Raw genomic sequence first — 24,426 nt, forward strand, 5'->3', positions numbered from 1 at the left:
GCAGCCGTGAAGTTCCATTGCACTGGAACTGGTGAACTATCTGGGGTGACATGTAGAAAAGGTAGATTTCCGACAGTATTATCGAAATCCGTGTAAGCCCTTTATCACTCTGAGTCTGAGGTTGATAAAACGGAGTCGTCCTCTGGGATTCACAACGGCACAACGAATCTGCAGTTGGCCCATTAACTCATACAGGACTTTCTCAGTGCAACACTGGGATTTGTAAGCAATTTAAGCAATATCGGAACATTCTTTTGAGACCTTGCACGGCAATATGTTTACAAACACACCAAAAATGATATTACCACAATCTGGCAGCATGGAGGAAGCGTCTGTCCATCTCTGTCCCTGAGGGGTGCTTAGAGCGCCAAACCTCGGATGCCCCAGCGGGCCTGTCTTGAGTGACAGCCTGGGCAGGGGTCGGAATGTGCCTAGGCCATGCCTACAAGTGTGTGAGGCGGTGCCCCCGTCAGTAGCGAGCTCCGCGGAAAAGCCCGCCGTGCTGGTGTTAGCTAGTCTTTCCAATTACGAGTAAGACACATCGAAGGCCGTCTGGAGTGCGACATGGCACTTCGTTTATTGTGGTTTCCTCCAGCGTGGACTCAGATGGCACAGAAGGGCCCTTTACTGACGGATAGGTAGTGGGTACCTACACTGTGCTGAGGGGGGGAACGCGGGGGCTGCAGCCCCATGCACGTCCAGTAGCCGGGTTCAGTGTCTAGCCCGTCGGTCATGGATCTGCTGTGAATTAGGAAAGCGAGCCACCGGGAGCAACCCGAGCCGCGGCGCACAGCGCCCACGCCCGGCATTGTCTGCTTCTGGGGGCTGAGGCATGACGAGCCTGGCACGGCGCCCGCCGAGCGAGCGATGCTCTCATTCTTTTACTTAAAACGAGACCGCACAGAAGCTACAACCGATCCGGACTTCACTCGTCAACTGCAGCTTGAATTTAAAAAAATGTCAAAATAATAAATAATGTCCATTGAAACCTGGTCTTAGCTCTACCCATCGTTTGGTCTGATTGGCGGAGCCATTTACACAGGATATAAACAGCAGCTTCAGGTAAATTGTTGTTAATGACACTTTAACCCGAAGCGAGCCCCGAAGTAACTAGTGGGGTCGCAGGCTCCGCTATGAACGGGCTGGGGCCGGACTGGCCATATCGGGCACCGGGCAATCCCCCGGTATAATAGTCCGCATCGACGGAGCCTACACCACTTACACAAGGGGGGGGGGGCGGGGTGACGGGGCACTTCACCCATCACATCAACCGACCTGCAGCTTCCAAAGGAGGCGCACACGTTTACACAAGGGTCGACGTAAAATGAATCCAGTCCGGTCTCGAACGGAACATACATGCCCCTTTATTTCTAGAAACGTCCTCCACGCGGCCTTCATCAACCTTGTCTGCAGCTCTGAAACCAAGAGGTGCTTTGGTTGACATGATCTGCTCTAACCAGGGGCTGCAGCTGAAGCCCTCCCGAGTTGCAGCTAATTTTCCGAAATGCATTTGAAATCTTTTTCAGGGATTACTTTGTAATTATTTATAAGTGAATTTGGTTCAGAAAACTATAAATCTGAAAACCAAAGTAGCTGTAAACTCAAAGAATCAACCAACCCCTGGCCCTTGAAACTGGTCTTACCAAAGATCATTGTGCCTTGGTTTCATTCACTTTCAAGTGTTTGTTGTTGCACAAGACCACCAGGCCTCCTCTGCAGACCCAGGGCACTCTACCTGCATAGTACAACCTCCACACCCCCAGCTGAAGTGAAGCCCGCCAAACGGCAGTGGAAATGTACGAAAAAATACTTGGTGTGCCATTAAAGTTACACATTGCAATATATTTCATAAGGTGGGGCTAAACGGCTCTATGTAAAAACCTGTGTATGCCAGTGGAATTACACAAAAAAGCAGCTGCCGCAGATATACATAAATTATGGATTTGATGCATAATCCATCATCTGCTGCATAATGTGCAGATATTAAGAAGAAGAAAAGTTAACTCAAACGGATCAAAAGTTTTAAAAAACGTAGCAATATGTATGGTTGCACACAGCCGAAGCACCTTTTTAAAGGTTGAATGATCGATCCTCTTTCAGTCGCTTAGTTTTGTGTTTGCCAAATTGATACTATATGGGTGAAATCTTTGCCCAGACAATATTACCATGTTTAAAAATGACAAAATAATGAAGCAATACTACTAAAATTGTGCTGCACAGTCAGGTTAATTTGCCCTTTCTTGACGCATAATTTGGTGCTCCTCGGCCACATAATTCCAGTGGCCCTGGTAATGCTACGTGGGGTTAATGGTTTCCATTACACGATTCTGTGTGAATGCCTTGTGTCCGGATAAAGACCGGATACAAAATACAGACATGACTACGACAGGCCCAAGCCAAGGAGCTTTCTTCAAAGTACTTGGTGGTCTAGACTGTCGAGGGTTTGGAAAAAAAAAAATCACAATGAAGGGATTACACCAGTCTAAGGAGCAAAACTTGCCAAATGGACCAGTGCCGCCAAACCATACAATGTTGACAATCCTCACCAAACAACAGTTTGAGTCACAGGCGGAATGTTCTTAGCTTCGATCCAAGTATGAAGCTCCTTCAAAATAATCTTGGAAAACAGTTTCATGGAGGGCTTACCATGGAAAGCAGTCGAAAATCACCTACAGTGCAAGGGCCTTGATTCTTTAATATTAGTACCAACATCACCCCTTTCTACTCACTGGCAGTCCTGCCACCAAGCAGGATGACACAAAATTGAGGGGTCAAAATTACAGACCTTCAATATAGATTTTTGTTTTTTACTCAAAATATTAATGGATAATTTGTTTATACCCTGGGCATTACAAGATTTAGTCCTCCTAAAAACGGAGGGGACTGTATTCGCAGTGCCCACAAATACAGCAGGTTCAAAATATATGGAACTCAATTTGGAGTTTGCCAATTTGCTGGTACAGTACAATGACAACACAAACAGTCAAAAGCTTCACACCAAATACATGAAGTAGAATTTTATCACTCACTACCTGATCAACAAACGAGGCAAGATCCTAAAATGCTTTTGGAGAATGAATAAAATACATTTAAAAGGCCTTCTAATTTTTCAAATATGTTGTAAAGCTTAATCACATTTACAGTGGTTAACTGTCCAGTACATAACACTTATACATGAGCATCTCATCTTTTTACTGTCCTTAGTATCCTCACATATGTGTTTGTGAAGAATTTCATTATGAAATCAATCAGGACTTGTGCCCGTAAGTGGGTGTACTCAAAAAGTACAGACAACAAAGGAAAAAAAATGAACTCCTGGAGCAGAAAATTACAATGTTTGTTCCAAGAATTAAATAATAATCAAGTCATGGTCATTTAACGGATCTTCAAGTATTTGTACAGTGGTAATTATTTTATTTGAAATGCACATAAAATAAGCAACTATAAAAACGGTCGGGGAGTTCTTAACCAAATAGTATAGCTTCTTTACCCACATAATGCAAGTGACATTTACCAAAAAAAGTACACAACAAAAAAGGTGTTCTAAGTATTCTTACTTTCACAACTATTGATTATGCTATGCTTGTTCCCAGTATTTATAGGTACAGCTTCAACACAAATATTATTCAGAGTTTTGATAAGTCTAATGTATTGATACCTCCCACTTAAAAGTCACGCGCAGTAATAGAAGGAGTAGTTCGAAAATACATCAATAGTAACTTTAGTAGAGTAAGTTAAAAACGTTGACTAAGAGCAGCAGAGATTCTGGTAGCAGATGTAACCTGGTTATTAGTTAATCGGCCATTTAGATGTTTACGATAGTGCTTCTCAGTAAATCTTAACACAGTACAGCTGTCCTATCAAGTATCCCGAGTGCCAGCAGGCTTACTTGTGGGTACACATAAGACTACTTCCAGTTCTGGGGCATTTGCACCGAAGACAGACCAAGTAATGAAATCACCTAAAAATTGGACCAACACTCAACTTGGAATTACTGTAATACGCTCAACATTACAAACCTTCTAGTGCCAGCGATAAAAGGTGGTTTGATAACAACAGTCTTATGGAATTATGTCACTCACGAACCAGCTACAGAATACTAACTACAATAGAGGATGCCTGCATTATGTTACACAGCACCGGGCTAGACAGTCAAAACCATCACTGGGTTGGCAAATCAGGACCGTCTCTAGATGTAGGATTGTCAAATATTTTAAAATGAATAAAACTGAACTTTATCTTTCATGTTTCTTGAAAAAGCAACATTTGAAAGTGAACTAGGAAACAAAAAAGCCACAAAAATAGGAACTTAAATGTTGGTTTATGCCGCCAATATTTTAGGTTAAAAAGTTCCAGTCATGTAGGGTATTAGCACCATTTGCGCAGCCATGGTGCACATGTAATTGTTATTTAATTGCAGATTGCTCTCATCTCATCAATTACATTCCAATCTATATTATGCCTACTAAAAAAAACTGATGCAGTCACAGGTACACTGTAATCTCATTTGTGAACACCGCGAGGTTCCCCGGCTACCCTGGATACAGTCTGATTTGGAAAGCTTAGGGTTGCAGTTCTTCAAACGTTCCCCCTGGTCATTAAATCCCACACATGAATCTCATCCTAAAGCTCCGATATCGCTAAGCAATCATGAAATTGCATTTACATCTAGAGAAAAACGTCCCTTCGATCAATAAGTCTTGAACAGTAATAATCGGTTACAAATGAGATTAGCTCAACATCTCAAGATGTCAAAACCTGAAGTTGAAAATCTACGGAACTCCAGAGTGATTAATATAACAGGGTTTGCTCTATAGAAAAACCAGTAAAAGATCAAATAGCTTCACTTCAGCATTAATAACTATTTGCAGCCATTACTGTATTGGTTGCATAATAGCATTTAATGAGCATTCCTTTGAAGATAATCCCTAATTTCAAGTAGTGTTACAACAGTAAGAGTACGACGCTCGCTGCCTTTTTTGGCCTGCATACCAAAGTCCACAGAATCACTAGTGGCTGTAAAGATTAGAACATCTGCATACAAAGCCAATTCACTAACATATTGGGCGATAGCGCTCTGTTATTTAGACCAGTATGGTGCTTTATTCACCCTTTTCTAAGAACTAAGAAAAGAGGGAGAGTAAATACAGACTCAAGTGGTTCCTCCTTAAAACACCATTTTGTCTTGCTTTTGTTGGAACCCGCTAAATCTGTTTGAGCTAGATAGAAGGATGAGGAGCAATATCAACTTTCCTTGTCTTTAATGAATTTGAATAAAGTGAGAGGCGTTGATAAACTACCTTAATAGTGTTAAACAAACTAGTCAAGTGATGACCAGTAGGAGGGTCTTCCAAGTATTTTTACAGTTGTAAGGCAGAGTTGGCTACCCTACACTTGTGCTCTGAGCTCTTAACAAGTAGTCCAGTTTGTCAAGTTCCCCAATGCAAGTAACTACTACAGATGACAGCCCTGCTCTAAAATCATGTGTGCACGCTCCTTCGAGTGTGCTAGAGACTAGAAGGAAGATAAATATCAGGGGCTATTATTTAAAGTATTACCAAGAGTAGAAGAAGTCTTGCAGAGGGAGTCCACAAACAGGGATTCAATAGAAAAACCAGTCACAGTCCAATAGGGTTGCACTTAACCACTGAGTGGGAGAAGCGTCAATACAGCACTCTGCAGCCAAGGGTAAGAACAGTTCTGGGCCTAAAAATGTTTATTTTCAGAACTGCAACAGACCTAGAATAACCTGAACAAAATACCTGCCCTTGGACTACCCCAGTATGCTAGCTCCCTGCCAAACTTTAACTACTGCTAGCCAAACGGGCCAATGGGCTATCCCACCAACTTACAGTTCACTCCATTTGCTGCCTCCTAACATTTAGTCTAGCCACCCAGTTGCCTGACCGCTTACAGCCAGTGGAATATCCCAACTGCTGCACACCATCTTACAGCTAATGACTTACTCTACAGGCGGTCAGCTTAGAGCAAAGGCTTGTCACAAGCATTGTCTACCAACACCATACACAGTCTTATTGCACCTACTTAACAGGAATTCAGAGCGAAGGACTCATCATGCCACAAAATGCTTAGTTCATCGCACAACAGGACTGAAAAGATTAAAGACCTGGGACAACACTGGCATATTCCAACCGAACGATGTGTGGAACGATTCCAGTATGGAGTCCTGAACTAACCTACAAGCGGAATTAAAACTTCACAAAGTACTAGAATTCTTCAATTGAGACATGCACTAGAAGCCTAACATCTTACGGCTTTAGCACTGCCCGGATAGAGTCCTCTTGAAGCTCCATTAACTATGGAAAACAAATAATGAGGGGGGGGGGGGGGGGGGGGAGGGAGTTTCTCGAAAAGAAGAAAACAAGTTACTTATCTGTAACTTTGGTTCCCCAGTATTGGTACTTTTATAGATTCCCATGCTTTGTATCATTCCCCCGTCGTCGGAATGGGAGCCTCGGTAATAGAAAAATACCATAGCAGTAGGTACAAAAGTGAAAGACAGGCCTAGGCCTCATCTCATTTTGTAGCCTATTTGCCTCTTCTTGTAAAAGAGACCAAAAAAATTGCAACAAGTAATCAGAGTAGCCTCACCCCACAGAACCCTCCTGAGAGAGCCTCAGATTTTCGTAGCCGTTGTGTAAAAGTAATTACATTTGCTGAAGGCTGAGCTTTCCCAGGGGAGGCAGGTGGGCGCACGGGAATCTATGAAAGTACCAATACTGGGGAACCAAAGTTACAGGTAAGTAACTTGTTTTCTTGCCCCAGTATTGGACTTTCATAGATTCCCATGCTTTGTATCAGAGTAGGTAGCAGTAATCTGCAAATGCACATTTTGTTACATGCATATCAGCATAACGCAGTATAAGTATTATCATAATTGGCCAAAAAGCTTCGTAACAATAAATAAGTAATATTATGAAATACAAAATGTGCAATAAAGGAAGGAGGGATAGAAGGGAAAGCTCACCGCTCACTGGAATAAATTCCTCAGGACTGCTTGTCCGACTGCTGTATCACTCCTTGTGGAAGAATCCAAACAGTAGTGTTTCGTGAATGAATGGGCACTGCTCCATGTAGCTGCCCTACAAATGTCCTTGATAGGGACACCAGAGAACAGAGCCGTAGATGATGACACTGATCTTGTAGAATGAGCTTTGATGCATCGCCTCAGCGGCTTTCCTGCTGCTTGATGACAGAAATGAATTGTGCTGGCAATCCAATGTGATATCCCCTGCTTGGACAGGGGCAAACCTTTCCTTGGAAGCGCTAAAAGCAACAAAAAGTTGCAAAGTCTTCCCGAATTCTTTCGTAAGTTGAAGATAAAACTTCAGGCATCTTTGGACATCCAAAGTGTGGAGAGATCTCTCCGCCAGAGATGAAGGTCGAGGAAAGAAAGTCTTTAGTACTATAGGCTCATTTAGGTGAAAATCCGAAGGGAACTTTGGGATAAATTTCGGATTTGTCCGTAAGATCAAAGATTCTTTTTTGAACTGTAAGAAAGGCTCAACAATTGTGAGAGCTTGAAGTTCTCCAACTCTCCTGGCTGAAGTTATCGCCAGAAGAAAAGCAATCTTCCAGGACACAAACTTCATGTCCGCTCTATGTATTGGTTCAAAAGGAGCCCTCAGGAGAGAGATGGGCAAGGACCAGGTTGAGTTGCCAAATTGGAGGAGGTCTCACCGGTGGGAAAGCCCTAAATAGACCCTTTAGAAATTGCTTGATCCCCCTCGCGGACCAAAGAGAAGGGCCAGAAGTTGTTCGTTTGAACCTCGAGATCGCTGCCAGATGCAATTTAATGGAAGAGTGTTGAAGACCTGATTTGGCCAAAGACAATATGTACTGTAAGATTTTATGAGGAGCCGAAGTAAAAGGATGAAGATTCTCCTTTTGGCACCATGTACAAAAACGCTTCCATTTAGCACGATAGGCCCTGTTTGTACTAGGAGCCAGAGCTCAAGCTAAAATGTCCTTGCAATCTTGAGGGATATCTAAAGCATTGAATTCCCGGTGCTCAGGAGCCAAGCTGTCAATTGCAGAGAGCTCGGGTCCGGATGCATTACTTGGCCCTGGGACATCGTCAGCAGGGTAGGAATTGGACGCAGGAGAATTTGTTGATCCTGAGATAGAAAGAGGAGCTCTGTGAACCAAAATTGGCTGGGCCAAGCTCGGGCTATTAAAATCATGGTGCAGGGTTCCGTCTTGAGGTTCCTCAGTATCCTTGGTATTAAAGGAATCGGTGGAAAGGCGTAAAGCAATGCGCCTGACCAGGCTATCGAAAGAGCATTCCCCAGCGACCCTCTATGGTGATACCTGCTTGCGTAGAATTGGCATTTCTTGTTCTGTGGAGTTGCGAAGAGGTCTATAAGTGGAGTACCCCAACGAGAGAATATTCTGTCGAGAGTTCTCTGATCCAATTCCCATTCGTGGGAGACTGACCTTAGGCGGCTCAATGAATCCGCCTTCACATTGAGAGAACCTGGTAGCTGTTCTGCTGAGAGGGATATCTGGTGACGAATAACCCATTTCCAGATCTCCTGTGACTCTTTTGAAAAGAGTTTGGATTGTGTTCCGCCCTGCTTGTTCACATAATGCATGGCCGTCGTGTTGTCTGTCCGCACCAGGACTGTAGAATTTCAAATTTTTGGAAGGAAAGCTTGTAGAGCTAAACGAATCGCTCTCAGTTCTAGTAGGTTGATGTGAGAGGTGCGAAGCTCTGGAGACCAGCGATCGCTCACTTGAAGATCCTGTGATACAGCTCCCCAGCATTCTAGAGAAGCTTCTGTGGTCAGGACTAACCGAGAGGGAGGAACCGTGAAGGAGAGACCTTCCTCGATATTGCTTGTTACAGTCCACCACCTGATCGCCTTCTTCATGACACGAGTAATCCTTATCCTGTCTTCGAAAGACCCCTCTGCTTGACGCCATTGCAAGTCTAGTTGTTCCTGCAGGGGACGCATGTTAAGCCTGCAGTGCGGAATCAAGGCAATGCAAGATGACATCGATCCTAGAAGGGATTTGTACTGATGGACTGAAAGAGTTTGTTTCCTTCGAAAATGGTTGGCAGAAAGAATCAGTCTGTTCTGTCTCTGCTCTGAAGGGAAAGCTTTGCAAAGAGTTGTATCCAGAATGGCACCCAGAAATCTTGCCGACCTGGACGGAAGAAGGACAGACTAGCTTCTGTTTAGGCCTAGACCCAGATGACTGAAAAGTTGAATACAATCCTCGACTGCTTTTGAGGCTGCTTGAGAGGTTGGAGCTTTTATCAGCCAGTCGTCCAAGTAGGGAAACACCTGCAGAGACTGCCTTCTGAGAAAAGCTGTACAAAAGGGGGTGGTGGTGATGGACGGAGCATCTGAACCAATGAAACACTCACACCCAGTCAACAGATCTGGGTTTAATCCATCACCGTTCTTTAGCCCACTCTGCCACCCCAGTTCATACATGGCCATATGCAAATCAGTCTGACCCTGTGCCTCATGGGAACAGTCCAGCCCGAACTGCCAAGCCATGCCTTCCCTGGACCGGAAACAAGCTTCCGAGGACCGTTTCTGGCATTTCAGCCGTCTTCAGCCCGGCTTGCTTGAATCCAGTGGCAAAGTGAGCAAGGGACACACGTCTGAGCATACCGTGCCAACTTATGGCGAACAAAGTGGTACTGCTTTTGAGGCTGCTTGAGAGGTTGGAGCTTTTATCAGCCAGTCGTCCAAGTAGGGAAACACCTGGAGAGACTGCCTTCTGAGAAAAGCTGCCACTGGTGCCAATACCTTTGTAAATATCCGCGGTGCAGATCTTAGTCCGAAAGGTAGGACTTTGAACTGAAAGTGGCTCTTGGCTACTGTAAAGCGAAGATACCTCCTGTGGGCCGGATGAATGGGAACATGAAAATATGCGTCCTCTAGATCTAGAGTTGCCATATAATCGCCAGGATTTAGGAGACGCAATATATCCTGGAGAGACACCATCCGAAAAGAGAGTTTTAGGAGATAGGTGTTGAGCGCCCTTAGGTCTAGAATTGGGCGCCACTTTTCTTCCGTCTTGTGAACCAGGAAAAACCTGGAATAGAATCCTTTCCCTCGTTGGGTCTGAGGAACCGATTCTATCGCCCCTTTGATGAGCAGCTGTTGAACTTCGAGACGTAACGATTTAGATTCCGTGGCGTGAGGAGCTCTGGATGGTGGAAATTCTGTAGTGGACAAAGATGATGCTCAAAGTTTCCGTATCTAGTCTGATGTGTGTCAAATAATCAAAAGACAAGGAATCTGTTATGAGAGGTCTCCATCAGAATCAATGTTCCCAGATGGAATGTTCTTGCGCTTGAAAACACTTGACAATTAACAGGTGTCATCTGAGAGCCTGTTTCCATAGCAACATGCGTTTCCCTTCATTCGTTCCTGTTAGACCTGTCTGCCTCTGGGTAGTCCCTCCTATTAATTATTTATTTTGTCCCCTTTTTGCCCCTCATTCCCTTTCTATCTTTTTGTGTCCACTAGATTTTTATGGTGTTGGCCTGGGGGGATAGATGCTCTTTTGCCCTCATGATTTTTCACCTCAGGCCTAGGTGCCTTTCATGACTGGAATTCACCCAGTTCAACAAAATGGTGGCTACTAACTGCCACAACTGTCATATCCTTGAATGCCCCATAGGTTAACATTAAGGCCTTCCAGAACCTTCTGGACTCCGAGTGGTCAGGCTATATAAGGGCAGAGGTCAGGAAGCCATGGAGTGCAGTACAGGGAGTTGGAGGAGAGAGGCAGTGGTGTGAGGAGGACGACGCACTGGAAGCAGTAGTTGTCTGAGTAATAGTCAACCTCTTCAGGAAGACGTTCCCCCTCTGTCCCCTGACCAAACCCTCCCATCGGACCCCACTTTCTGTGGGAACCGGTGCAGCTGTGGCGATTGGCCCCTGAGCCCCTCTTGACCCTCTCCCCCAGTTTCCCAACTACTATCTGGGAACTTGCTCCCTTCATTTTCCCTTCGAGGACCCAGACTACCAGTATTTCGGGAGAGAAGACCAGGGCGAGATCCGTCTACGCCGCCGAAGAGCCACTGGAACGGAGGCGTGTGTTGGCGTAGGTGTTGTTGGGCTGAGCGACTGAGGGAAGTAGCGCTAATCCCGGCGCAGGCCCAGTGGTACGGTTGTAGGAGAGGCGGGGAGCCGGCGAAGCACTGATCCCCCGCGCAGGCTCTGTAGCGGTGAGCGGATCGCCACACGAGGGAGGCGGCGCCTAGCGGGAACACTGCTCACCCGCGCCTGCGCTGCTTCTTGGTCTGGGAGAGAGCCGCGAGGCTCCCGCGGGTGACTACAACTCCAGTCACCCCCGTCTGATACCGTCTCCTGGTGGGCTCTGGAGCGAAGGGCCGGTTACCGACCAAGGAGTAGCTGGAGGAAGGGAGAGCTGGAGCTTTAATTCAGCGGCCTTCAGTTAAACCCAAGTAAGGTGCAGAAAGAGGGGGTGGAAAGAGTAACAAGAGTCCGGGGAAAGGAGTTCTGGGAAGGAGTTCTGTCACGTCATTTCCCTCAGGAATAACTGTTGGAGGTTCCCCACACCTTTTGAATTCATCGGTTAACTCTGTAACTAACCCTGTCAGGGAAAAGGAGGTCTGTTCAGAAGTCCTTTTGGGATAAAGGCTCAGAGGGATAAGTAAAGCAGAGAATCACCTCGGCGTTGGGAAAGTGACCTGAGACACTGAGGATACCGGGAATTGAGAGTGGTGTATATTTTGGAATTTTCTTACAGGGGAGGAAGGGAAGAAGACGTCGAGATCTCAACCTGTGCTTTATTGCGAATAAGTGATGACAGAGCTGTTTATGTAGTAGTTGTGGACTGAAATTCTGGGATTACTCACTGATTGGGAAGAAGGTGCCATACAGTGGGGGGAAGAGGAAATCTACCAGAGTTCCATGACCTTGATATTCCCAAAGCAATAGGCTGGAGTAGGTGAAATATAAAAGTGTAATTGTTCTTTTGGTGTAACCAGGAGACCTCAGCTTGGGGTGGACAATCCATCACTGTAAACGGGGCTATTAGAGTCTGTTAAGAAAGTATTTCCTAAGAATAATTCTATGTTGGAGAATTAAACACTGCTGAACGGTTTCTCCTAATGTTACTGAGTATGTGGAAAGAACTGATAAAAATTGCACAGTGTACCTCATTGTAAACTACAGAGAGAGAGAGAGCTCAACAAAAATATTTTTATAAACCAGCTCGTATTTTTACACAAAGATTGGTGTAGTGTCATTTTTGAGTGGAATTGCTTGTAGTTACTGCTGGGTTGTGTGCAACCTTTACACATGTGCCTCTAATAGATGACTGTCTTACCCTAGGCCAGGCTACCCTAGGTGACCTGACAACTCTAGGTCCAACAGTTCCCATTTGTCCAAACCACCAATCATTTATCAGCCAAATCTTAAGACTTTTGTTGGGCTAATCCGTTTCATATCAATGTTATATGGGAACCTGAATTTTTAGCACGTTTCAAGATTAATTTTGCTATGCTCGTATATGTGATATGAGTGAGAATCATTGAGTATCATCTTGTATGTATGTTGAGTGGTGGATGAGAAATGCTGTTTTTCTTTATGATTTTTCTATGAGATGATATTTGTGACATATCAACTTGTATACAATGAAAAAATATAGAATAATATAATAAAATAATGTTTACTTCGACTTGTTCGTGTTGAAGATTTTGGCCATTTGGACTTAGCCAGAGTGGTAAATCAACAGTTGACGCACAGCTTTACTTAAAGTACCTAGGTAGAGTCTTTGCTTGTATATTTAGTCTGCATTCTTACCCTGCTTCTCTACCGTTAGTCACGATCTACTAACTTTCTGTAAACATCTGAAAACTTGGCTCTTCCCATAACTACATCTAGTCCTTTAGCATATTCCGCAGCGCTGGTACGCCTCCGGGTAGCCAGGGCCTCTACAAATCCTTTTTCATTTAATTTCATTTCATCAGGGGTCTCCTTGGTTATGAGTAGTTGAGGCGGTGCCAAAGCCAGGCAGAACTTTCCACTCCTATCAGGGTTAGGTGATTACAATCACTGTATAACCTGCGCTCACCCTTGGGTAACTTGGCACTGAGGAGTCAGGTTCATCATAGAGGCAATGTGAAAAGCACTGGCACAGCACTCTAACACAAATACACCAAGCATCACAAAGAGACTATGTAAATAAAGATTGCATTCAACACACACATTAACATCATGCATTTTTGGGAACATATCACACATAGAAATATTACTAGTAGTACTAGCCCCATCAGTGTTAAAATGACATCCGTTATACACATGGGAAAAATCCCATTTTACGCCAGCACCCTTATGCGGTGCGATACGTTCTCAGAACTGATCCCACCCTGGGAAAAAAAACAATTCAAATCCACACATTTCAAAGGTGCACCCCAGGTCACAATATCAGGAATGTGTACACACAGGAATATATAACACTCTTCAGCACCACCGTCCATCAAGGCCACATGGGTAAAACCAATGTCAAAACAAAGTATTTGTTAGGTAATGAAACAAACAAATAATACAACACTGATGTGTGGTCCAACTCTTAGTAGGCTGTTCTCGTGTAGCATACTGACTCACAGAACACCGTTATGCGGTGCAAATGATATCGGCGTGTCCATATGAATCACACTCACGCACAAACTCAATCTGCACCATAATGAGGAGCAAATGATATCTGGCAGGTCAGCTGATAATATGAATGCGGGCCCCGTTGCACAATCCCTACCCCCCACTACTCTGAAAACAGGTTAGAGTTAATAAAAAATAAAAACGTACTATACCTGTTTATGCCGGAGTCAAACTTAGTCAGGGGCCATGGGGAGAAGGCTGGAGTAACTATCAGGGTAACCAGGCCACAGTCGACAAATGGGGTGGGTTGGCTACCACTCTGGAAGTTCACACACTTAATGTGGAGCAGAAACAGGCAAGAGGCTGTCCCAGTTAATCAAGAGGCCCCTCAATTTGCCTTCTAGCACCAGCCCAGTTCTGTGAATCACAGCACCCGAAAGGTCTCAGAAGTGTTTCTCAGCCAGTAACTCACTCTCACCGCCCAGGCCCAATCCGAGTGATACTACCTGGCAACACAAAGTCGTGAGCCGGGTGAGTAGATTGCAGTTGATTCGCTGCACTGAAGGCAAGAAGGAACACTGTGAATCTGGGGTGCAGCTGTCCCCACACCCCAAGGGAAGTGAGACAACGTCTGGCTCGTGTTGATCAGTCACCCCAGACAATCTGGTCACTATTAACCAAAAGTTGGGTTTGCCGTATACCTCCCTGTAAATGAGGCACAATGCCTGGTGAGTGATAACCCGAGTTGCACCAGACAATCCTGTCTCACACACAGTTGCAAGTTCAGTAGTATTGCACATGGCAGAATGAGGTACTATTACAAATGTGCCCTCCCCCCGGAGGGTCAAAACCTGTGAATCGGACACCCCATGTTAGCATGTCGCACAAGAGATGCGGCACAGTCCACTTTCTATAACTGGTATTTCTAAGCTATTAATGAAAAATCTGCTAGTAACACAAGGAGGATTTGTCAATGTGATTCCAATGATAGTAAACACTACTAAGCCACCAACGCAGCCTAAAATATTCTCAGTCATTCCCCCATGTAAACCTATGAGGCGAGCAAACGTCAGAGGTAGTGAAAATATGTATGGGGGTTCTTCACCACCTGGGCAGGGAAAACGTGTACCTGCCCTTCACCTTTCACTTGCTCCACCCACTGCCCAAGGTCTCACCCAAGGGGTGCTCTAGTGTTAGTGAAAGGCATTGGCCAATGATTTAGAAAGGACAACATAAGCACAAGTTCAAATGAGCGCACCACGGCCTGCAATGGCAGGCTTGAGACATGTTTGAAAAGCTATTCTTGTGTGATTGCACTGATGCTATGGCCCACTAGTAGCCAGTGAAGTACCTGCCCTAGGAATGTGATATACCTCTTTACAGGGTACTCACAGGTACAGCACCTAAACCAATCAGGTAAGCACCATTTCTTAGAATGGGTGCATGTTCACACTGCATTACTACTACATCCAGAGTATCAGGTCCAACAGCTTTCTTCTAGAATCATGGACGGTTAAGGCTGCATCAGTGTTCAAAAAAGGAGATTAAAATGGAGCTCAGACATAGCCCATCAACGTGCACATCTCTAGTCCCTCTCTGGTTGGTCGCGCTGTGAGACCTTTTTGCTCAGCACTTTCAGTAGATATTTGATAGATTCTCTCCTTAATTAGGAGACCTTTCAAGTAAGAGTGCCGGCGAACCAGTGCTGGCAATCTCAGCAAGGCGGTTTGTCTCATTTACGCAGACATCCATGCAACCAGAGCAGCTATATTAACTAAAGTGTATTTCTCACCCCTCCTTGAGTAGATTTGCCTCATCGGAACATAATAAAGGTCTTTTACTGCCCCCTATAGCCCACAATGAATGGCGCAGAATGAAAACCACAGCAATAAAAAAAAATCTTACTACCAAATATTCAGGTCACTTTTCACACATTATCAATGAAAAATGTTCTTGGCCAGAATTAGCTGGAATGCACTATTGCAAATTAAGGACTAAATCTTTCGGTGAAGAACAACCCAAAGGTTACAGCTCTGAGTCCGAACCAACAGTGGAAACTCACCACTACTTTTGAGGAAGTCACAGAATGGGGTTAAGCTGTGGTGCTTACTTGTATCTGCCTCACACTAAACCCAAAATAATGTGGTGAACGACCTCCACAGCTGTCCCTTTCCCTTGGTCCCTAACAATCCCCAAAAAGAACATCCACCACAAAACAGATAAACTACAAATTGCTACTTCCAAGAAACACATACTCAATGTCGCAGTTATACAAATACGAATGTGTCACCCAAAGATGCCTGCACATTTCTCCCTAAACATGGACCTACTCAAGTAAGCGACAATGGGCAGTTAGGACTACCCACTGTTTCAATAAGTTTCTTCCTACCTGTGCAATCAGAACTCTGATAAAACAATGTCTCTTAACTAACATTTACAATTTCCCTTTTCTTTTAATCAATTCTGTTATGAGTAAAGAGACATCACATTTGAGAAGTAAATTAATGATGCTCAGGTCATCTACTTCAGAACAAAAAGCAGAGTCAATGCTCTTGAACTCAAACCTCTGTGGGTTTCGCTCTAGTTAGTTACTGCAGCAGATGAGTTCATACAGCCATCAACTGCTCAGTGTATAAGTTACAGTGAACTTGGAGTGATGTAATATCACATTATTTCACCCCCCCAATCAATCTTAATATAGGCAGTAGCATGAACAGGAGCCAATTACAAATAAAGTCTATAAAACATATTGGGAAAAGAAAGTCAGCTGTTTCTTATCAGTCTCTACAGCATAAAAGATCCATCCAAAGGAAGCAGTTGCAGGATGAATTCCGAGATTGAAAAATGCTGATAACACTTCAGTAAAAGTAACGGAGGTGTCTGCGTGAGATCTGTAGACTAATCATCATCAGGGAGGAAGGCCTGATTGCAGTCCTTTTGATAAACGTGTGGCCAGAGCAGAGAAAGGGCCTCAGCACATGACTGCTGAACATTTTATTCTTTTCATATTTCAGGGCAACTTGCCATTTCTATACGAGACGCAGCCAGAAGTAATTGTTCCCAGAAGCCCTGAACACATGACTAGTTGCACTCCTGGTGTATGTGCGGAATTATTGGGAAATGCTAGCTACTGTGAAAGACGGGCCTGGTGCCGAAGTGCTGAGCCAGTGTCATTTACATAGCTGAACTCCTGCCGGCGTGCAGCCCAGATACGCACTCCTATTTTCCACTGCATGTGTCACTCCTGTTCCAGTGTGATATAAAAGCAACGCATGGCGCGGAGTCTGAGCTTCATTATGGGACATACGTGCAGAGAAGCGCAACTCAGTAACATCCAAAACGGCAATGAGAATGCCCCATACTTTTTAAAAACCTTCCATGTCAGTGTGTAGTACATCCCATTGTTTCATTAGGTGATACTATAATGCAGTCTGTGTTATGTACAGGGCGCCCTGGTGTCCATTACTGCGCAGTGCACATTAAACTTCTCTACAATCTTGTCTCATTCCCAACATACCCATAACGTACAGCGTTTTTGTTCTGCCCTAGCTGTTTTAGCTACAAAAATATGTATACTCAATACCCCACTTCACTATACAAAATGTCTTAGGATGTCACCCCTGTAGCTGCCACACCAGATCTCCAGAGCTGGTTAAACATTATGAAAGAGACCGTAGAACCTTTCCTTCAGGGTCAGTTAGAGAAAAACGACGTAATCACTAAGTGTATTGCCCAGTCCTTGCCAACATCCCTTGGTATTTGTCTGCAAGTCTCCATCTGTTTACTTCCATTCCAGGAGTAGGTGGAGAAATAGTAAAGGCTCACTCAAGGGGAACTGGTAGACTGGGGTACATCGTAATAACATGGACGTGTACTATTTACAAGAAAACAAATGTACACCTTTGTAGACACTGGCAAATGGTTGAAAAGTTAAGAAAAATGCAGATAAAAACAAATATCTTAGCACAATAGATGGCCATGAAAGATGTTCAAGTAGGTGTATAGCAACCAGGAAAATCACGAGGACAACTATTCAGTCTTTGGGATTTATATTTTTCAAAGGACAGTAATTAAAGAGCACTTCGAAAGTTTTCAGCTCTTGTTGAACCAGAAGGTTCGAGGAATACTAACTATTTTGGTTCTTCAGACACCAATGAAGATGGCCGGACTAGATACATAAAAGGCAAAGATGTAATTGACCATGATGGAATGGGTGCCCTGGCTCAACGATTTTCCGGTAAAAGTTATGTTGATTTTTTTACCTGGAAATCTGTGGTCTCAAGGGTCCAGCACCTTGTAGTCCGTGCTGCCTGGGGAACATGGACCAGTTACCTTGTGCCAAAACGGATAAGGCTGATGGTTCTGGTTGCCCTCAAGATACTAGGTGGAAATGGTACCACAGTTCTCAAGCAAGTAACCGGCCCAAATCTCAACGACGACCATTTAGTCACATAGGATTCGAAAGGACATGGGCTGTGCACAGAGGCAAGGCATAATAGGTTAGAGATCATGGCGGCAAATACTTGACAGGCTGTAAGACATCTTGAGTGGAGTGACATCTTGAGTGAGTTGCAAAGCTTGAATCCAACAGTGCAGGAATTAGGCCACGCAGGAACAACAAATAGACAACACTTAAGGACCTGGGATGGGGGCCATCCTGGAGTTCCACAACAGCAGACAAATGGAACCAACAGTACGTTACTGGGTTTTTAGGTTTACCAAACACTCATGGAGTTGGCAGGGACCAAATGGGGTGAAGCGCCAGTCATAATATATTCTACTGCCCAAGGGTAGTGAGCCAAGGAATCAGTACTGTTCTGGGCAGAGTAGTGTATCGAAGCACATACTAAGTGCAATGGTACCACGCTTTCAAGACAGATTCCCCATTCTGGAGGATCATCTATATGCCCTAGTCTGTCTGTCATTCTCAGCGAGGTCCAAAATCTATGTCTTGGTGCTGGCTCTATGGAGTCAGCTGCTGCAAGAGTCAGTTGCACTAGTTCGTGTCCTCGTACAGACACAGTACCTGGACCAGATTCTATTACTTGACAGCTGCTCCAAGCTGAAACTACCTCTCTGATGCAATTGCTCAATTCACTGCCCTCAGGGGGCCAGCATTGCCACATGGTGCTTCAAGCGCAGATCATGCCCATTTCGGGGCCCGACATCAAACATTTCAACTTGATCTCTCAGAGATAGATAACCAGTTCAGAGTACTCTGGATCAGAGCTGTCACTTGCCATTTCAGCTTGTAGATTGAGTTAGCTTCTGCAGTGTGAAGCCCCGGAACTCCTGCACCCCACCACCTGTTGTAGAGTTTCAAATTATGGCTTCAGCACTAAATCACAGCTTCTTAGAATGTAGAATGTACAATCTACTGAAATACGCGTTGAATGGGCCTAGTCTACATAATCATCTATACATTCTTCTAAACTCTCCCACTCACCTCTGCAGATCGTGCTGGTTTCTGGCAACTATGCGCAGCATTACATTTTCAGTTCAATGCCGTGATCATGGCCCTCAGTATGCTGGCAGAGGTTACTGGCTCCTAAGATGTAAATTGTGCCTTATTCGGGACCTACAGGGCCACTGATTTAGGACTTCAGCTCTAAATCGTATCAGGCTCAGATTCCGAAGGGAACTGTATAGTCACTTGGCTCTTAGCTTATGATGATCCTCATCCCTCTTGAAGATGTTTAACTCATAACCTCAGCATTTGCCTGTGGCCATGTAGTCATAATTCTGTGCTGCACCCAAGGATAGAGTAAAGTAAAACTGAGTAAAGTAAAACAGCTGAAGATAGGGTTTGGTACACGTGCCTTCAGGGGTGTCCTGGGCAGAGTTACTGCTCCATCACTAGCCAGAGTCACAAATATTTTCAGAAAACTCCCCCTGCACGCTCACTAGCTTCTCAGATGTACATTGTGTCGGGTTCAGGGCTTTGGGGTACCCTTAGTTAGCTGTAGACAAAGCTGTATGGACCTAGGCCAATTTCAGCTGTACATCCTGCCAGGTTCAAGCCCCCAGGTGTCAGCAGTTCCAAGTGTCCGGTTCCAACACCATCCTTAACCCTTCAGCTGTAGATAATGTTCTGTTCAGGGCCCCAGCATGGTCACCGTCCACTGTTCCCAGAGCTGTATACTGGAGCAGGGGCCTGCACCATCACAAGCCTCTTGGGTGTAGATAGGCCAGTCCAGGTTACTGTTGTGGCAATCTGGGCCCTATTATGAGCACTGGCCCCCTAGCTGTACCTCGTGAGCTCTCCGCCATTACTTATCCGACATAGTTAGCGTCCTGCCTAGTGACCCTGAGCTGTTAGCTATACCTGCCTCCTACTGTTCACTTGCACTGCTCCCAATCAGGTACAGCCAGTATCGGATACAGTCCACTCTTCTCTAGGGGGCCCAACACCATCACTGGCCTCCTCAGTTGAACCTAGTGTTGAGGAAACCTGGAGTCCCCAGCCTCTTCACTGACCTCACTCGCCCTTAGTTTTGATAGTGTGGTCTTAAAGTACCCTAACCCGGATCTCAGACGGACCCTATGCAGGATCCCGACTCCCGTACCTAACTGTCTCTCAGATGAACCCTGCGCCGAATCCACGGCCCGAGGCCCAGATGACTCTCAGGTGTTCTCTGTGAAGGATGGGGGCCCCAGCTGTCCCTAAACAATGTGTTACCTTTGCCGTGGTTAGGCTACGGACATAGGTGTCACTCCGTGGGAAAATGCTTCGCGTGGAGACTAAACGAGCCCCGGGGACCCCTCGACAGTGCCACGTGCCGGATGGAGGTCCCCGGCGCCCACCTGTCCTCGCCCCCTTAGCAGTACACCGCCTCCCGCATGGGGATGCACAAGGCAGACACGGTCACTTCCGACGGGCGGTTTATTGCTTTTCGACGTGGTTGACGGCGCCCCCGCTCTAAAGCGGCTCCAGCTGCGGCAGGTAGGCCTGGCCCAGTCCGCTCCCCAGTGTCCGTCTGCCGGGGCGGAAGCCAGGCCACCTCTGGAATCCCTCACTCGCTCCTCATCGCCGCTCGGCGGCTCTTCCTGGCCCGCTCGGGTTACAATGCCGGCAGTGTTCCCTCCCCGAGCCTCCAGGGGCCTTCGGAGCTTCCCCCGTCTCTGGAGCCGCGCCAGGCCTTCCCGATGTCGGGCCGTCATCACCTGGAGCCATTCCTGGAGTTGGCCTTGGAGGAGGAACGTAATGTAGCCCCTTGGGGCCCTCTCCTGTCCCTACAGCGGGTCGGCTCTTCCGGAGGTACGCTCCTATGCTCAGAGGTCTAATTATCTGGACACTACCTCAGCGTGCAACCCGTGACCCGGCCGTGAACACTCGCGTTGGGGTTTCTAGGATCTGAGGGAATCCACCTGACAGGATCGTCTGATGAAGCGCGTGAGCCGTTTCTAGAATGCCGAGGGAGCCACCCTGACAGGATCGTCTGATGAAGCGCGTGAGCCGTTTCTAGAATGCCGAGGGAGCCACCCGAGAGCTTCCGTTATAGATGCGCGCGAGCTGCCCTGAAGTAGTTTCTCGATTGCTGACGCACGTTGCCCTCGCGCCACCTCAGAGGAGGGCTTTGAGTGACGGCTACAGCCAGCCAGTGAGCGGCTTCACCTTGAACCTGTGCGACTGGCGTCACTCCCGCTCGTCGAGAGCGTACGCGCTGCCGTTATTTAGCGCCGCAGCAGCGACCGTCGAGTGGCGGAGGAGACGTTGAAGCCGCAGCACTAGCGTTACATCCGACTCGAGCCCTGCCTAATTTATAAGGGATGGTACCAACAGTTTTCAGAACTGCGCTTAATTAGAGACGATCGACACTTTCAGCAGCAAACAAATAGGTACTCTGGGGCAAGGAGCACTTTCACTTCTATATTTCAATTTCAAGCACGGAGTCACACCATCCACTTGAGTACCCCCCTGCCGGACCTTCGAACAAATTATGTCGTATTGTGACAACATGAAGTTGAACATGATTTTTACTAAGTGCAAACATGCCATTAGACCCGATTCAGGCGGGAGACTACCGATTTTTCAATCCAAAAATTGCTTTTTTTTAGCTGCCTCCTGCCTGAAATTGCTTTTTCTACAATAGAAGTCAATGGGGAATTTTCATTCTCCCGATTTTTTAGTTTAAATCGCTCACTTCCCTGTCCTAAAATGTTGGCGAATGTGTAAGCGTGCATTACATCTTTTAACCCCTTCGACGCTGATGACGAGCTGGGCTCGTCATGAGGTAGCCTCCTCGCACGCTCATGACGAGCCCAGCTCGTCACGTAAAGTGCGCTTTCGCAAATCTCAGCGTACGGGCGGAATTCCGCCCGCACGCATGCGGTTAATATAACGTGAAAGGCCAACAATAGAGGTATGTAGCCTCATCCCCACAGTCTGATCGCTCAGAAAAATCTCGTTTGTAATCCACTACACCCAGCCTTGGGAGCTTCCGCCATCTCTGGAAAGAGTGGAGGCCTCTCCAAAGCCAGGATCAAAATCCCCAAGAGAAGTCTTTAGCACTACAGGGGAGGGGGATACAATTCCTTTTCATGGAGGTTTTGAGTGTTAGCTCCTTGTGTGTACTGCCGTTTACCACTAGTGTCCCAGGGAGATTACTGCAATTACTCAGTTTGTATTCTTCATTCTCTCAAGCAAAAAAGGATAAGCAGTTAACGATTACTCTAGACTAGAGGGTGGTATGGGTTAGAGACAGTCAGTGGGACTGGCATCAATAATTAATCAGCGCTTTACTTGGAAAAAATAAAGTAGGTAATTACCAAGTAGAGAAGAGAATATTTTAATAGTAAGACACAAATCAAACACAGTGTTAGTGCTTTCTAGCACGGAGTTGTAACCTCAGGCATTATAGTTACTTAGTACTAGGTGCTACATTCATCTTAACATTACCTCATGGCCAGTGATACCATATGAGACTTGGTTATGGTATTTGGGTTCCACTCTGGTACAAAGGAGTGGAATAAAACCTATAAAGCCGAAAACTGTACAAAGAGAGTAAAAGTTGACACTCCCAAAAATTTTCAAACCGCCCAAACTAGCATGATCCCACCTGTCAAAGTCTTCAGCATTCCTGATGCCCTAGTGACTTGGTGTTAGAGCACTGACAACAGATGACTAGGGTCCATGGACCAGTTAAGGAACCAAATGGTCCCTATGCTTTTCAGGGTGTGATAGAAATGGTGGATGATAGAAAGTGCCTCTTTTTTGTATGATCACAGCCCAAATGTCTGGACTGATGCTGCTGATTTTTCGACTCCAAAGTGTTCTGGGCCCTGTTGACCAGGACCCAGTGCGTGTGCTCGGACCCTTAATGTATGTGTACAATTAGCTAGTTCCAGTTTGCCATATTTAACTTACCTACAAGTCCCTAGTATCTGGTACAAAAGGTACCGGGGCTAGTAAGTTAAAACATAACTAGTGACGGACCTCACTTATTCTGCCACCATTGCAGTGACAAAGTGAAAACATGGCTCTAGGTCTGCTATCACAGCCTAGTCGCACAGTTTTTAAACTGCCAATTTGAAATAGTTAAACCCTTATGTCAGCTTTCCTTTTCAATATTTATAAGAAGCCCCTGCAGAAGACCTTAGTAGCCCACAAGGTGGAATACTAAATATTAAAAAGGAGGACGACGTGGCAGGACCAAGTACGATGGTAGTTGCACTCGAAGTGTGCTCCTGGCCATCACACCCATCCGAAGGGATCTGACCTACTGTAAGCGGTGCTCCTGCAGGGTGGCCACCGCAGTGTCTTGCGGATATTGTTGGCTGCCCACGAGCCCATCTCCGCCTGCTCTCTGCCGCAGCCTGGGCCTAAACAACCGCACCTTAAGCCTTGCGACCAATGATTAAGGGGATGGGCATCAGAGTGGGCAGTGACTTCAAACAGGGCTTGGGATGAATCAGAGTCCTCTTGCTGTGCCCCTGCTCTCTCACTGGCAGGGGCCAGAATTCAGAGCTGCGAGGCACCCCTCTGGGCTGGTCCTAGGCCTACGGTTGGCAGATTAGTGGCGGCACATGTCTGGTGTGTCCCGGACACACCATCATGCAGACATAGAGGACCCACTGTGGATGTGGGAGTGACGCTGCAGGCCGCCTCTTCCTCGATGACTATGTGTGGTCCTGGGCCTTGGTGGGTTCCCTACAGACTCTTTCGCTCTGGCCTTGGTTCTGCCTCTCCGTCTGCACTGGGGGCTCTTTTGAGACCTCCAGGACCCAGTTGTCCGGTTGCTCCACACAGGGGGAGCACTTGCATGGGGAAGCGTTGTACTGCCTGTACTGGTGCTGAGGATTGTGTATGTGATTTGTGCATGGTGAGCCCTCGAGGTGTCTGCCCCCGCCAGCAGCACTGCTACAACTGGGAATCAGACCTCAGCCTCGACTGGGGGATTTGGCAGTCTGTGATCACATTGCCTTGCTGAGGTCTCTGCACACTTACGTGGGTCGGTGCCTGAGGTATAGCTGCACAGAGAGATCCGCCTCCTGCCTGGCCTGCACGGTATCTACTCAAGAGACAGTGGGTCCATCCAGTATTGACGCCATGGCCCTTTGTCCCCATCCGCATCGACTGCCAGCTGGGACCCGTGTGCTGCCCTGGACACCTGGGGGCAAGCAGGCCGAGCAGGGACCTCCTAGGCCGGTCCCCTGAAACCTAGGGGGCAGCTTCCAGAGCCATGGTTAAGGACCGAGCCACAAACACCCAAACTAAAATGGACAGGTATACTATGGTCCAGGAGCCTAATGCAGGGCAATCGGGGGCCTCCTCCACCTCTGACCAACGAACCCCATAGTAATTCCGCCATCC

The 24,426-nt window shown here is 46.3% G+C and overlaps 1 protein-coding gene across 1 annotated transcript in view; it reads right to left on the bottom strand.

Moving 5' to 3' along the window:
* The window catches only part of BOP1 (BOP1 ribosomal biogenesis factor), a 178,559-nt gene extending 159,361 nt beyond the window's left edge, over window positions 1-19,198 (bottom strand). The window contains exon 1 of the mRNA XM_078686499.1: window positions 19,060-19,198. The gene's annotated coding sequence lies outside the window, so the exon portion shown is untranslated. The remainder of the gene's footprint in view (window positions 1-19,059) is intronic.
* Between the last annotated feature and the right edge of the window lie 5,228 nt (window positions 19,199-24,426).

This window comes from Lissotriton helveticus, chromosome 4_1 (assembly GCF_964261635.1).
Source record: "Lissotriton helveticus chromosome 4_1, aLisHel1.1, whole genome shotgun sequence".
NCBI classification, from domain to species: Eukaryota; Metazoa; Chordata; class Amphibia; order Caudata; family Salamandridae; genus Lissotriton; species Lissotriton helveticus.